A 12,845-nucleotide genomic window follows, 5' to 3' on the forward strand; every position below is an offset into this window, starting at 1 on the left:
ATTAATCGAGGTGGACATTTGCTCCCTGGGAGTTACGTGTACATGGGAAAAAGGCATATTTATCTCTGTCCAGAGGTAGATATGAACAAAGGGAAACTTGAGCAATATACTTAGCCTCTAGGTTTTCTATTATTAAAGCTTCTCTAGAGCCAACATCTGGATGAAAATATATGTCAGCAACATAGTCTTTGACTCTCAACTGTGTGGATGCGATCGCAGTGAGCCAGAGGGCATTCCTTGTTCTCCAAACCCTCTCCTGCAAAGCGAAAGTGACTCAAACGTATGTAGAATATTCAACTAGACCTGTATCAATGACATTACACACTTACTTGTTCGTTAGTCATTCATTCAGTCCGCAAACATTTACTGAGTACGTACCTACTTCATATCGAGCTCTGGTTAGTGAGTAAAGTTTCAGAGGGCCGATGGCTGAGACAAGCCAGATCATAGAGGAACTCTTGTGGCTGAAGAGTTTGGGTGTCAGCCTAGAAATAATGGGAAGCTGTTGGAGGATGTTAAAAAGAGTGACATAGTCATGTTTTAGTTTTAGACAGATCAGTGGAACTACGGTGAATATAGGTTGGTGGAAAAGCCTGGGAAGATGGAAAATTAGGAGACTATTTCAGTTATCCCAAGTAAGAGATGATGCGGTCCTAAACAAAGGCAGAAAGAGTAGGGCTAGAGACGGGGGACCACGTTGAGAATCAGGGACGATGGAGTTTGGTGCTGGATTGCCAGTGAGGGGCCTGATAACCTTTTGGGGTCATTGCCTGTTGCAGTTATACTGACGGATTGTAGCCATAACAATGCCTCCTGCGACTAATTCTAGACAGGAATTTGACAATCTAAGGTACATGATTAAAAATGGAAGGGGGGACTTTAAGAACCCGGAATCATTCCTTACTGCCATTCACTCTGAGATGCCAAGTACTGCTATGGTCAGTTTCCACTTTGGGGTAAAGAATTCTGGGAATCTCTTGCCGCAAGTCTAGAAAATCAAGGTCATATATGTCTCTGCACACAGTAAAGCCATACCACAAGTCCTGACCAAACACTCCTCACCCTCTTCAGCACTCCATACATCATTGGTTGTGACTTAAACACTCATTTCACTCTCAGAATGCACTAGGGCAGGCTCTTGAGCAAGTTATTCGATGAAACTTTATCAGCCTCAAGCTGCAGGCCTTGTAAGGTGCCATAATGGCTCACTTATAAGAGTTCAAATTCAATTACGTCAAATGTGGTACAGTTTAGACATCAACCGAACATTGGGGTGAATTGTAATAAAGACTCCAGTTCCATTTTCTGATGTTTGAATGTTGGCATTTTTTAAGTCTCATCCTTCCTTCTTCCTATTCTTCCCCACATCTGGGCAAAGTAATAAGAAAGCGGAGTGTTCCCTACTTCGACACCAGCAGGAGATCTAAACCCCACCAATTCCCTGGCAGGAACCCTCACCAGAAGCCTACTCTGAGATGCTACAATTATCCTGCCTTTATTTTGCCAAGCATTTGCACATAGGTGAATTCACACCAGTGCTTCCACTTCCAGCCCCGAGACCACAGGAATTCTTCTGGCTGTGTTGTTCTCCTGCAGTGAGGAACATGTCTCCCATTGCCTATCTCATCTGCTCATTCCCTCTTTTTGAAATCAATACAGTGACCCTCTGGTTGCCTCCTCAACCCTAACCTCACAAGTCCTGGTCATCTCCTTGGTCTTCATCACCTCCTTGGCCTGACTCATGAACTTCATCAGCCCTGGTCACCTCTCCAGCCCTGGCTGCCTCCTGGGAGAGAACCAATATATAATTCCTGAAGAAAATAAAAAGAGGAAAAAAGACAAAAAAAAAAAAAAAACCAGGAAAATTATCAGAAATCTTTTTAATTCATTGTTGGACTTAAAAGTGTTTCTACATAGTTTGAGATTAATTTTGTTCTTTCGTGTATAGACTCTAACCACGATAATTATAAGCTTGGTTAAATAATTGACTCTGATGAGTGATGGATACTAATCATTGTGTTGGACTGGATTTAGAGAAAATGGAAGACCTGGCTGAAAATGTGCTTGGCGTGAGTAAAGGGGAAAGGAAATATTGTTCAGTGATCATCTACTCAATACCAAGCACTTTTTCATAATGCAGGTAGTGATTATCAATCCTGATAATAATGCTCTATGATAGCTGTCATTATTTCCATTTTGATGATGAGCATACTGAGCTCAATTACCTGCCCCTAGGATCACAGAGCCAATGTGTGACCGAACCTGGATGTTAACCCAAGCTTTTCTGACTCCAAACGTTGGCCTCTCCCTCCACCCTCTGCCGTTCCTACCATTTCTTACTCTAAAGGATTTCATGTTTAACAAATAAGTAAATGTAAGAGTTGAAGCATTAATAATTCTGCTTTTATTGAAGACTGACAGAACCTCAATGTCTAAAGAAGGTCATCAGAATGTAGGAAGTGGCGATGATAGAAAGTGTGTGTTGATTTTTTAAATTTCTCAGCGGTATTTGGAGTCACCTTTGAGAAAAGACTTAGAGACTGCATTTTCTGGCAGGTGCAGAAAGAGGAGTTATTCCTGGCTCTTTTCTGCCAAATGCAGAATCTTTGCCTGTGGAGATAAGGATTTTTTTTTCTTAACTGCATATACTTCATAATAGGCTAGATTTTAATGCTAGAGCAATTTCCAATATCTGAGAAAGAATTGCTTATTCTATGTTGGCTGGATTCTACTGCCTGTGGTGTTTTACCCATTAAAAATTATTTTATATATAACCCAAAGACACTGTTCCCCCAAACTGTCCACAGTATAAGAGTACATTTCATATGTAATGCCAGAATAATAACATGAGAACTTCTGACTTAATTGTCCTTCTTTATACCATCTTTTTACTCTTTCTGAGAGTTCTCTAGGATGCTAACTCATGTGTGTTCAGAAAGGGATCCTACATGGTTCTCTCATCAGGACTTATGCTCCTCTCACTACTGTCAAATAAAAAACAAATTCGGACTTAGTAAAGAGAAGCTTTATTTGAAAGGATTATTTCAAGGACTATTTAAAGGTTGTTCCCCTGATCATGTGGTCAGAGACTTTGACTACTACAATAACTAGAACTCTGTGACCATGTGATCAGTAAGGTTTACGATCAAGGTTTAGGTAAAAAGAGTTTTTCCTTTAATAGGAAATAAACGAGGCTAGAAATAACCAGGCCTGTGGAAAGGGGATGAAGGGTGGCTTGATCAGATAGCAGGTCACAGAATGTTTGACTCTGAGGTCAGCCTCTTCTTGAGGAGGTGGGCAGGTATTAAGGAGAAGCTCTATCTAATCATTTACGAGACGAAGAATGGTAATTTGGAGGTTCTGTGTCTGGTCCTATCATATGTGAACAAAGGAGCACCTGTGACTCTCACATAAGTCATCTAGCTTTCTTTGCAGCAAGCTGTTTCCAGAACACAAAAGAATGGGTGGGAGGTTTCTTAGCCATGGCTGTTTTACAGAATTGCAGCGCTAGGGTAAAATTCAACGTTGTCACCACATTTTTTACTTCTGTGTGATCACTGTATTGCTCGACACACTTGGCTTCTATAGATAACGCTACTGCCGCCACTGCTCTAGGCTCCAGAAGGTGACTGTCCTTAGCCACACCTTCCCAAGTGTGGAGAAAGTTCCACTGATTCAACAGAGCACAGCTGAGACCCGACTTTGAATTTCAGTAAAAACGTATTGAAAGATGGGAGAAGAAAGAAGAAAAGCACATCACAGAGAACACGTCATAACAACCATGTCTGGGTATTTTTAGTTTCAGGTTCAAGTTCAGACTGCACTTTAGTTAAAAGTGCAGAAAGTCAGTCTTCATTTCCTGTTCTAGGATCAACCTTTTCACAGGATAATACAGTGGGATTATTCACTTAAATAAGGTAAAGATCTAGCCTTACTCAAAGAGTGACCTTGCCTTTGGGTACCAGGTGATGCTATTAAGATGATTAAACCAACAATAACTACATTGCACAAGGCCACATATAGAGAATATTACGTCCCGTTAATATTTAGCCCAGTCTTATCTTTTTCACAGCATCTTCTCCAGGCGCATCCTCACCCTTATAGAGTCTTTTTCATTTCAGCTTCATTCTCCTGATAACTTCTTTCCAGAGAAGAACATAGAAAACTTGCTAAGAATAAGCAATTATTTCTAGAACTAGTAGTCTAAATTCACCCAGAGAAGAAAACATTTATCTTCCAAAAAAATGACAAAGAGACGTTTTCTGGAATGTTCTGCTCTCACAGGTCATCGCCCACCTCAGGAACTCCTGTTCATCTTTCAAGGCTCAGTTTCAAAATTCCTGTGTCAGGAGAGGCTGCCCAGCTCCTCGTTTAGTGATCCTTTGCTTACAGATTCTCAAAGCACTTTTTACTTCCTCACTGCCTTTCAGACATGTATCTTCATAAATAAATAATTTGTGTAATTTTTGCTTATTTTCTCTCCTATAATAGCCCGTGAACACCATTAGGAGCATATCTCATTTATTAATTCTGTAACTCACCCGGCATAGAGTTACTGTCCATAAATATTTGAGTGAAAATCTGTAGAGAAAATTTCTGATAAAAGATACATCTTATTTAGGGCGGGAAAAAAAAAACAGTGAAATACTGGGTCTAAAGCATCGTTGTTCATGTCGAGGTTGGCCTCACTGTCCCTAAAAGAAGTGTGTGCGATTTGACTTGTATTTGCGTAAATAGATATGGCCCAGAGCTGTCTCTCTCTCTCTCTCTCTCTTTTTTTTTTTTTTTACCCCTAGAACAAAGCTACTTCCTGACTTAAAGGTAAATTGGAGTCTCCACTCTTCAGTAGAAAAAATATGCAAGAAATTTTAAAATGGCAGTTTTTCCAGTTTCTATACCCATCATGGTGTTTAAAATAATAGCTTCGTCTCAGCCAGGGTCTGAGGTTACATGTTATTTTCAGAACTAATGATGTATAGTGTAATCTGAGCTCTGAAAATGATAATGCTTATATTTATCTCGTGATTTACCATTTTCAGAGTAATTTCATATTGGCTCATTTAATCCTCATGAGTACCTTTTGAGAAAAAATAAAATAAAATTCCACCCAGTTTACAAGTGAAGAAACTGCAATCGGTATTCATTGCTTGACTTGCCCAAGGCCGAACAGCTGAGAACAACAGCTGGGCCTCCAGCCCAGGTCTCCTGATTTTAAATCCGTTGCGTCTGCAGTGACTCCCCAGCCGCTGAGTCAACAACAAGGGTGACCTGGCCTATTTCTATCTTAGTTTTAAATAGATTGTATGTCTTTGGCCTCCTTTTTCAAATGAGAACCATCAGTCGGGTTTAGCTCAAAGTGGATTCTGTTCTTTGGCACTGAGCCTTTGCTGTTCAAGGATATTCGGAGTTGGAAAGGATCTCAGCAGTTATTCAATCCAATGCAACATCCCCACCATGTGGCTGTCCCACCTGGATTTGAATGTCTCCACTGACGGAGAACTCACTCCTTTACACATTCTCCTGCATGAAGATATGTTGGCTTAAGACTTAGGTTAGCTATGAGAGAAATGCTGTAATCATTCTTATTTTGTAAAAGAAGAAACCGAGGCACATAAAATTTAAGCAATTTGCTGAAGGTTACATATCTAGTATTTCTAGACTTCAGACTCGAAACCCATTTGGCTGACTCTAAATGACCATCCGTGATGCTGCCTCCACAACTGAGCAATGTATCGTTGCAGATGAGTGTTATCAGCCTTCCGTGTATTCTGAACATGATTGTGTGTCCAAACAGATGAGGATTAAGGAAAGAACCACGTTATTTAGAGATTCGGGTTTCGGCTTTGTTTGCAGAGCTTGGCTGTGACAATGTACGATTCATCACATCCAAAGGAAATGTTTTGGCGAATGTCTCCTTTAGACGCTCTGAGCCAACACAGGGTGGTTCTGGAATTGCTCCTTTTGGTGTAAGGCAATGATTAGGATCAAGAGAGAGATCATGCTTTATCGCAAACTTTCTTTTGGATTCTAGAGCAAACTCCCTCCCCCGTGTTCAACGTACCTATCTTTTGGGATCCCCCAGCGAAACAGTCGGGAATGGATAAAGGACACATTTATGTTACATCTTATATACTTATATCTTATATACTTATATCTGAAGCCAGCCTAGCTCATGAGCCGCCTATTTTTTTCAAATGCAGAAAACTAGATTTTGCAAATAAAAGTCATTTTAAAATCCAGTCTCATTTGCGTAACTAGGACACGGTTCCATCTCAGTTCCTCCCCGTTCCTACTCTTCCCCTGGAGGGGCATCAAGGTGTAGAAGTCTGTGTTGGCTCCAGGCTCGGGCGTGGTGTAAGGGAGGTGGGCATAGAGTCTCAGTGCTTTGTGTGTTCTTATGACCACCACTGAGGTGTGTCCCATCCTGTCTTGGCCACAGCCTGTCCCTCCTGGGCCTGTATCACCTGCTTGCCACTTCATCATGGCCTCCAGTTGTAACAAACTATGTCTCCTTCTCGTCCTAACTTGAAGGGCTCTTCGCATCTGCTGGCACTTTCAGACTCTTTTGGATGCTCCTTGGGACAGATGGGGCTGCAGGAGAGTCCAAGGTCCATTCTCTGGGTCTCCTTGTAGCTGTTGCAATTCCTCTCTCTGGCTCCTCGCAAAGCACAGGGATTCACTAAGTGGTTTGTGACAGCCCCAAGCTATACCGCAAAGTGAATATAAAGCAATCTCCCTGCCTAACCCTCCTCACATCGAGACACACATATCTCATCTCCCACGTCCGATACGGAACTTTATCTTATCCTTTCCACGCAGAGCTGGCACACAGCTTGTAGGTGAGCCTTTCCTCTTCCCTCCTCCGTGGCTGATAGAACTCTATATTCCGAGTACATACTACAGATCTCGAAGAGCTAAAATCAACAATGGCAATGACAGTGGCAAAAATCCTTTTCAATTTTCAAAGTTGTTAGAATGGAATGTTGAATGAGGCTTTTCCTATTGTCATAGAATTTTGGCTGCAGCCCCAAACCTGGAACAGTAAGTACTGTGACATTCTAAATAAAGCACCAAGTCACTGCCAGTCATCTCAGTGGTCATGAAGACAGTGCCAGACATGTCTCATGATCCCCTGTCTTAACGCAACTAGGCGACTAAGAATTCCAAGGGAATTGGTTAGAGGACAAGAAAATTTTTCAGTGGTAGTTATACGTGAAGTGTTTCCCTTTTACGTGCTCAGGGAGAGGTGGGGAGCTCTCTGAGACAATCATCTAGAGAGTTCTAGGGGGTCAGCAAGAAAGGAACTGAGACCACGCGCCCCAGGTGGACGTGGCTGAGCTGAGCTGCAAAATTCACGATCACTGTGTTGCCGCCTATCCGAGTATAGCGCTAGAGGTTATTCTTAGGGGAGCTTAATACAGGTGGCCTGGTAACCATAGAAATGGGCGCCTGCTTCTCGGCCGAAAGTAGCAGATGGTTGAAGCCACCGTGATAGCAAGGCAGTCAAGGGCAGACCGCCCTTCCTACTGCTGTTTGGTGCAGCAGGGTGTTTGAGAATGGATGCCGTGGACAATTGCTGGACTCAAGCCATCTGTTAGATGTCCAATCGGGTATCTTTTGGGGACAAAGGGACATCAGCAGAGTCCATGGGATGTGTTCCCAGAGACAGAAATTGAGGAAAGAGGAATTGACTAACGGTTCAATGGTCAATATGGAGACCGTCTGCAGTAATGAGGTTCTCGCAAGAGACTCTGGAAAATCCACATATGGGCCCTCGGAAGAACATGCATGTGACACCTGCATGCTACGTGAAGGACATCATGGGCCAGTCAGCACTAGCCGAAAGAGGACCATGACAGCGAGACCAAAGAAATGACAAAGAAGAATGTTTGCCGTGTCCTATATTTCTATCCATCTTTCAGCAAGACCTTAAGGGAAGAGGGCTGCGCTCAGTCCCTGAGCTGGGTTACGGACGGGCCTAGATAGCACTTTCATTCTGATGAGAGGAGGGGCCTTTCGGTTAATTCTCAGATGGCCATTTGTGATACTGAAAAGGGAATCTTATTTAGTAAAACAGGACTTGATTTTAAAACCAAGAGTGGCCATAAAGTCGTGGATCTGCTTGAATTGTCATTAAAGAACAGGACATTTATCTGGAAGAGAATAATTTATTTTATTATTTTATTATTTTATTTTATTTTTTACTACACGCTGAGTAATAGTTGTTTAGTTACTGGCTCTGCGCCATAGGTTTTCAAGATCTATTTAAGAAATCAAGGATTTAAAGGGTGGTTCTCCCTGAAATCTTTTGCGATCTCCCTTTTTTTATAGCCATAAGTCAGCTTCCCACACAATTAATGGTGGAATGGTGGTAAGAAAAAATGGCCAAGCAGGAAAAACTATCAGTTAATATTTAAGACTGTTTTTCTTCTACGTGAGAAAATCGGTCTACATGCTATCCAAGGTTTAGTTTTTTAATTCTAGCATTCTATTCGTGGTAGCGTTGTTACTTGTTTTGATGGGAGAGAGAATTGAAAAGAGCATTCGTTTTTCTCTGAAAACCTTTATCTTTGCTGCTGCTGCTTCTTCCTCTTCCTCTCCTTCTCCTTCTTCTTCTTCATCCAACTAGCAAATCGATCCCAGATTATCCACTTTGTACAGAGTTTGCTGGGAACCAGGCTTAACGTCATTGCCTCTTCAGACCACTACCCTTCAATCTCGACATGTATCGTCTGCTGGATAGATCATCGCGACAGTATTTAAATGAGTCTTTCCACCGCAATCCCAGGTTTGTTCTCTCTAAAACATTCTCCACATAGCTGTCGGCGACCTTTGCAAAGCTTTGCCTGATCCTTCACTCTCCTGTTTAAAACCCATCCAGGGCTTTCCACTGCAGGATAAAAGTTAAACTTTCTGTTCCAAGAACTTTCTATTCTAGTCTTCATATTCAGGCACTTGTTTACTCTTTTTATTTTCCTCGTCTACATTGAACCTTTTATTTTCAGAAAATGCCAAAGATTTGCTGCTTCTTCAATTCAGGACCCACCCTCTTTTCCCTACCCCACCCCCCCACCCCCACGCCACGCCACCACTTTTTCCTCCCTATGTGGCGGCGTGCCCAGCTCATTTCAGGTCGCCTTCAAAACCACACTGCAAATCTTTAAGCGAGGTAGTTTATCCTCTGACCTACGCTTTCTCCTCATTTCTATCCTTGTACCCCCTAGAACAGCCTTTTTCCTTGTGTATTTTTTTTTTTCACCAATATTTTCACATCAAGGGCAAATGCAAGGTTTTCTTCATGATTTTATTTCCGTAGCCTGGAACAGTGCCTGCAGGATACTCTGATTGGAGAATAACAAAATGAAAATAGATCCTGTCTTTTTTTCAAATGTATTCAATAAAGTAAGATATAGACGACCACAATTACTTGAATGAACGAGGATGTAAAATATCCTCCTACAAAGAATGTACTTAATTTTGGTGGTTCTTAAACATTTTGAGCCACTCTTGTTTTCTTAGTAAGTTTTGTCAGAAGTTTAAACTGAAGTTCAGGCATATCTCATTTTATCATGCTTCACAGATATTGCTTTCTTTCATTCTTTCTTTCTTCTTTTCTTTTTCTTTTCTCTTCTCTTCTCTTCTCTTCTCTTCTCTTCTGTTTTCTTTCTTTACAAATTGAAGGTTTGTGGCAACCTTGCAACAAATGTCTATTGGCACCATTTTCCAAGAGCATTTGCTCGCTCCGTGTTTGTGTATCACATTTTGGTAATTCTCACAATATTTCAAAAATTTTTATTATTATTATACTTGTTATAGCGATCTGTGATCAGTGACCTTGATGTTACCATTGGAATTATTTTGGGGCATCAGGAATTTTGCCCACACCAGATGGCAAACTTAATCCATAAATGTGTGTGCCCTGAACTGCTCCACTCACGGGCCGTTCCCCTAACCCTCTCCCTCTCCTTGGGCCTCCCTATTCCCTGGGACACAGCAATATTGAAATCAGGCCAGTTGATAACCCGACAATGTCCTCTAAGTGTTCAAGAGAGAGTCACGTATCTCTCACTTTAAATGATTACACTTAGTGAGGGAGGCACGTCAAAAGCTAAAATAGGCCGAAAGCTGGGTCTCTCGTGCCAGTGAGCCAAGTTGTGAATGCAAGGCAAAAGTTCTCAAAGGAAATCGAAAGTGCTACTCATGTGAACACACAAAAGATAAGAGAGTGAAACAGCCTTATGGTAAATGCAGAGAAAGTTTTAGTGGTCTGGATAGAAGATACAACCAGCCATAGCATTCCCTTAAGCCAAAGCCTAATCCAGAGCAAGGCCCTAATTTCTTCCATTCTGTGAAGGCCATGAGAGGTGAGGAAGCTGCAGAAGAAAAGTTTAAAGCTGGTTCATAAGGTTTAAGGAAAGAAGCCGTCTCCACAATATAAAAGTGCAAAGCGAAGCAGCAAGTGCTGATGTAGAGGCCTAGGCAAGTTATTCAGGTCTAAATAAGATAATTAATGAAGGTGGCTGCACTAAGCAATAGGCTTACAATCTAGACAAAGCCGCTTTATATTGGACGAACATATCATCACGACTTTCATGGTGGAAAGAAGTCAATGGCTGGCTTCAAAGCTTCAAAGGACAAGCCGACTCTCTTGTTAGGGGCTAATGCAGCTGGTGACTTTAAGTGGAAGTCAGTGCTCCTTTACCATTCTGAAAATCCTAGGGCCCTTAAGAATTATGCTAAATCTACTCTGCCTGTGCTAGATAAATGGAACAACAAAGCCTGGATGGCAGCACATCTGTTTACGACATTGTTCACTGAATATTTTAAGCCTACTGTGGAAACTGCCTGCTTAGAAAAACAGAATTCTTTTAAAATATTACTGCCTATTGACAATGCGCCGGATCACCCAAGAGCTTTGACTGAAAATGAGATTAATATGGTTTTTATGCCTGCTAACACAACAACCATTCTGCAGTCCATGCATCAAGAAATAATTTTTTAAGCCTTGTTACTTTAAGAAATACATTTCGCAAGGCTATAGCTGCCATCACTAGTGATTCCTCTTACAAATCTGGCCAAAGTAAATTGAAAAACTTCTGGAAATGATTCATCATTCTAGATGCCGTTAAGAACATTTGAGATTCATAGAAAGAGGTCAAAATATCAGCATTAACAGGAGTTTGGAGAAGTTGATTCTAACCCTCATCAATGACTTTGAGAGGTTCAAGCCTTCAGTGGATGAAGTAACTGCAGAAGTGGTGGATGTAGAAGAAAACTAGTCTACGGCCACGCCACCCTGAACAAGCCCGATCCTGTCTGATCTCGGAAGCTAAGCAGGGTCGGGCCTGGTTGGTATTCGGATGGGAGACCACCTAGGAAGACCAGGTGCTGTAGGCATAAAAAATGAAAAATAAGGGATTATAAGCTGGCAAGGTCCTTGCAATCTGTGAAGTCAACCAAGGGTTGCCTCACCTAAAAAAAAAAAAAAAGAAAAAAACTAGAATTAAGAGTGTTGCAATCTCATGATAAAACTTTGATAGATGAGAAATTGCTTCTAATGGATAAGCAAAGAAAGTGATTTCTTGAGACAGAATCTACTCTGGTGAAGATGCTGTGAAGATTGTCGAAACGACAGCAAAGGTTTTAGAATATTACGTAAACTGAGTTTATAAAGCAGTGCCAGGATTCGAAAGGCTTGATTCCAATTTTGAAAGAAATTCTACTATGGATCAAATGCTACCAAACAGCATCTCATGCTCTAGAGAAATCATTTGCGAAAGATTCGATTGATGTGGCAAACTTCATTGTTTTATTTTAAGAAATTGCCACAGCCATCCAACCTTCAGCAATCTCCACCCCAATCAGTCGGTAGCCATCAATCTAGAGGCTGGATTCTCTACCACAAAAAGATGACAACTTGCTGAAGCCTCAGATGATAGTTGGCATTTTTTTTTTAATAATAAAGCATTTTTAATTGTGAATGTACATTGTTTTCTTTTAGATATAATGCGATTGCACCCTTAATAGACTGTAGTATAGTGCAAACATAACTTTTATATGCTCTAGAAAAGCAAATATTGGTGTGACTCATTTTATTATGACATTGGCTTTATTGTGGCTGTCTGGAACCAAACCTGCGATAGCTCTGTGGACGTGCCTATAAACCACCAAATGAAATGGGGACAGATCCAAAGACATTTGTCTTAGGATTAGAAGAGTTTAAAGTAATTTTAAAATTACAAATCAGTGCTGTCTCCTGGCTGTTTAATATCTGTTTACCATTACCGGAATTACTCTGGGAAGCCTGGGAGGACTGCGAAATAGTACAGAAAAGCAACAGAACTAATGTTGCCATAACTTTCTTTTATCCCACATCCGGTGACAGAGAAGGTCAGGAGGTACAGCAATCTCTCTGACTCTAAAGCCTGTTTTCAATCCATCCTCATACTGAAGAAGCTTCAGGAAGAGAAGTTACAGCCCTAGCCTTTCGGGGCCCAGTGGAGAACTACCTCTCCGTCCAAGGACCCAGAGAGGAGTCAGAGACATGATGAGCTGCAGCTTCTGAAGCCTGGAGTGAGGGGTCAACTGCCGTGTGGATGAGTCAGGAGGCTTGCTGAAGGAGGGGCTGTGGCGAAGAGAAACAGGAAGGTCATGGGCAGAGTGGAAGCCACTCGCTATGAGACAGTGTTTTGATGTTGATCTTGCAGTTGGAAGGAGCTCACAGAACTTTGCAAAGGGAGCGAATCTTTCTTTTCCTGCCGTGCAGTCCAGCTTCCGTTCTGTTCACATCAGGCGAGAGGAACACAGCCTGGATCTTTCTCTCCTGTACCTTGCTGTTTTTAGTC

At 41.6% G+C, this 12,845-nt stretch overlaps 1 pseudogene; it reads left to right on the plus strand.

Annotated features, from left to right (window-relative positions):
- The first annotated feature begins 11,278 nt into the window (after window positions 1–11,278).
- On the plus strand, window positions 11,279–11,397 carry LOC120622236 (uncharacterized; annotated as a pseudogene).
- Window positions 11,398–12,845: the final 1,448 nt, after the last annotated feature.

This window comes from Pteropus medius, unplaced genomic scaffold (genome assembly GCF_902729225.1).
Source record: "Pteropus medius unplaced genomic scaffold, Ma_sr-lr_union100, whole genome shotgun sequence".
Classification (NCBI taxonomy): Eukaryota; Metazoa; Chordata; class Mammalia; order Chiroptera; family Pteropodidae; genus Pteropus; species Pteropus medius.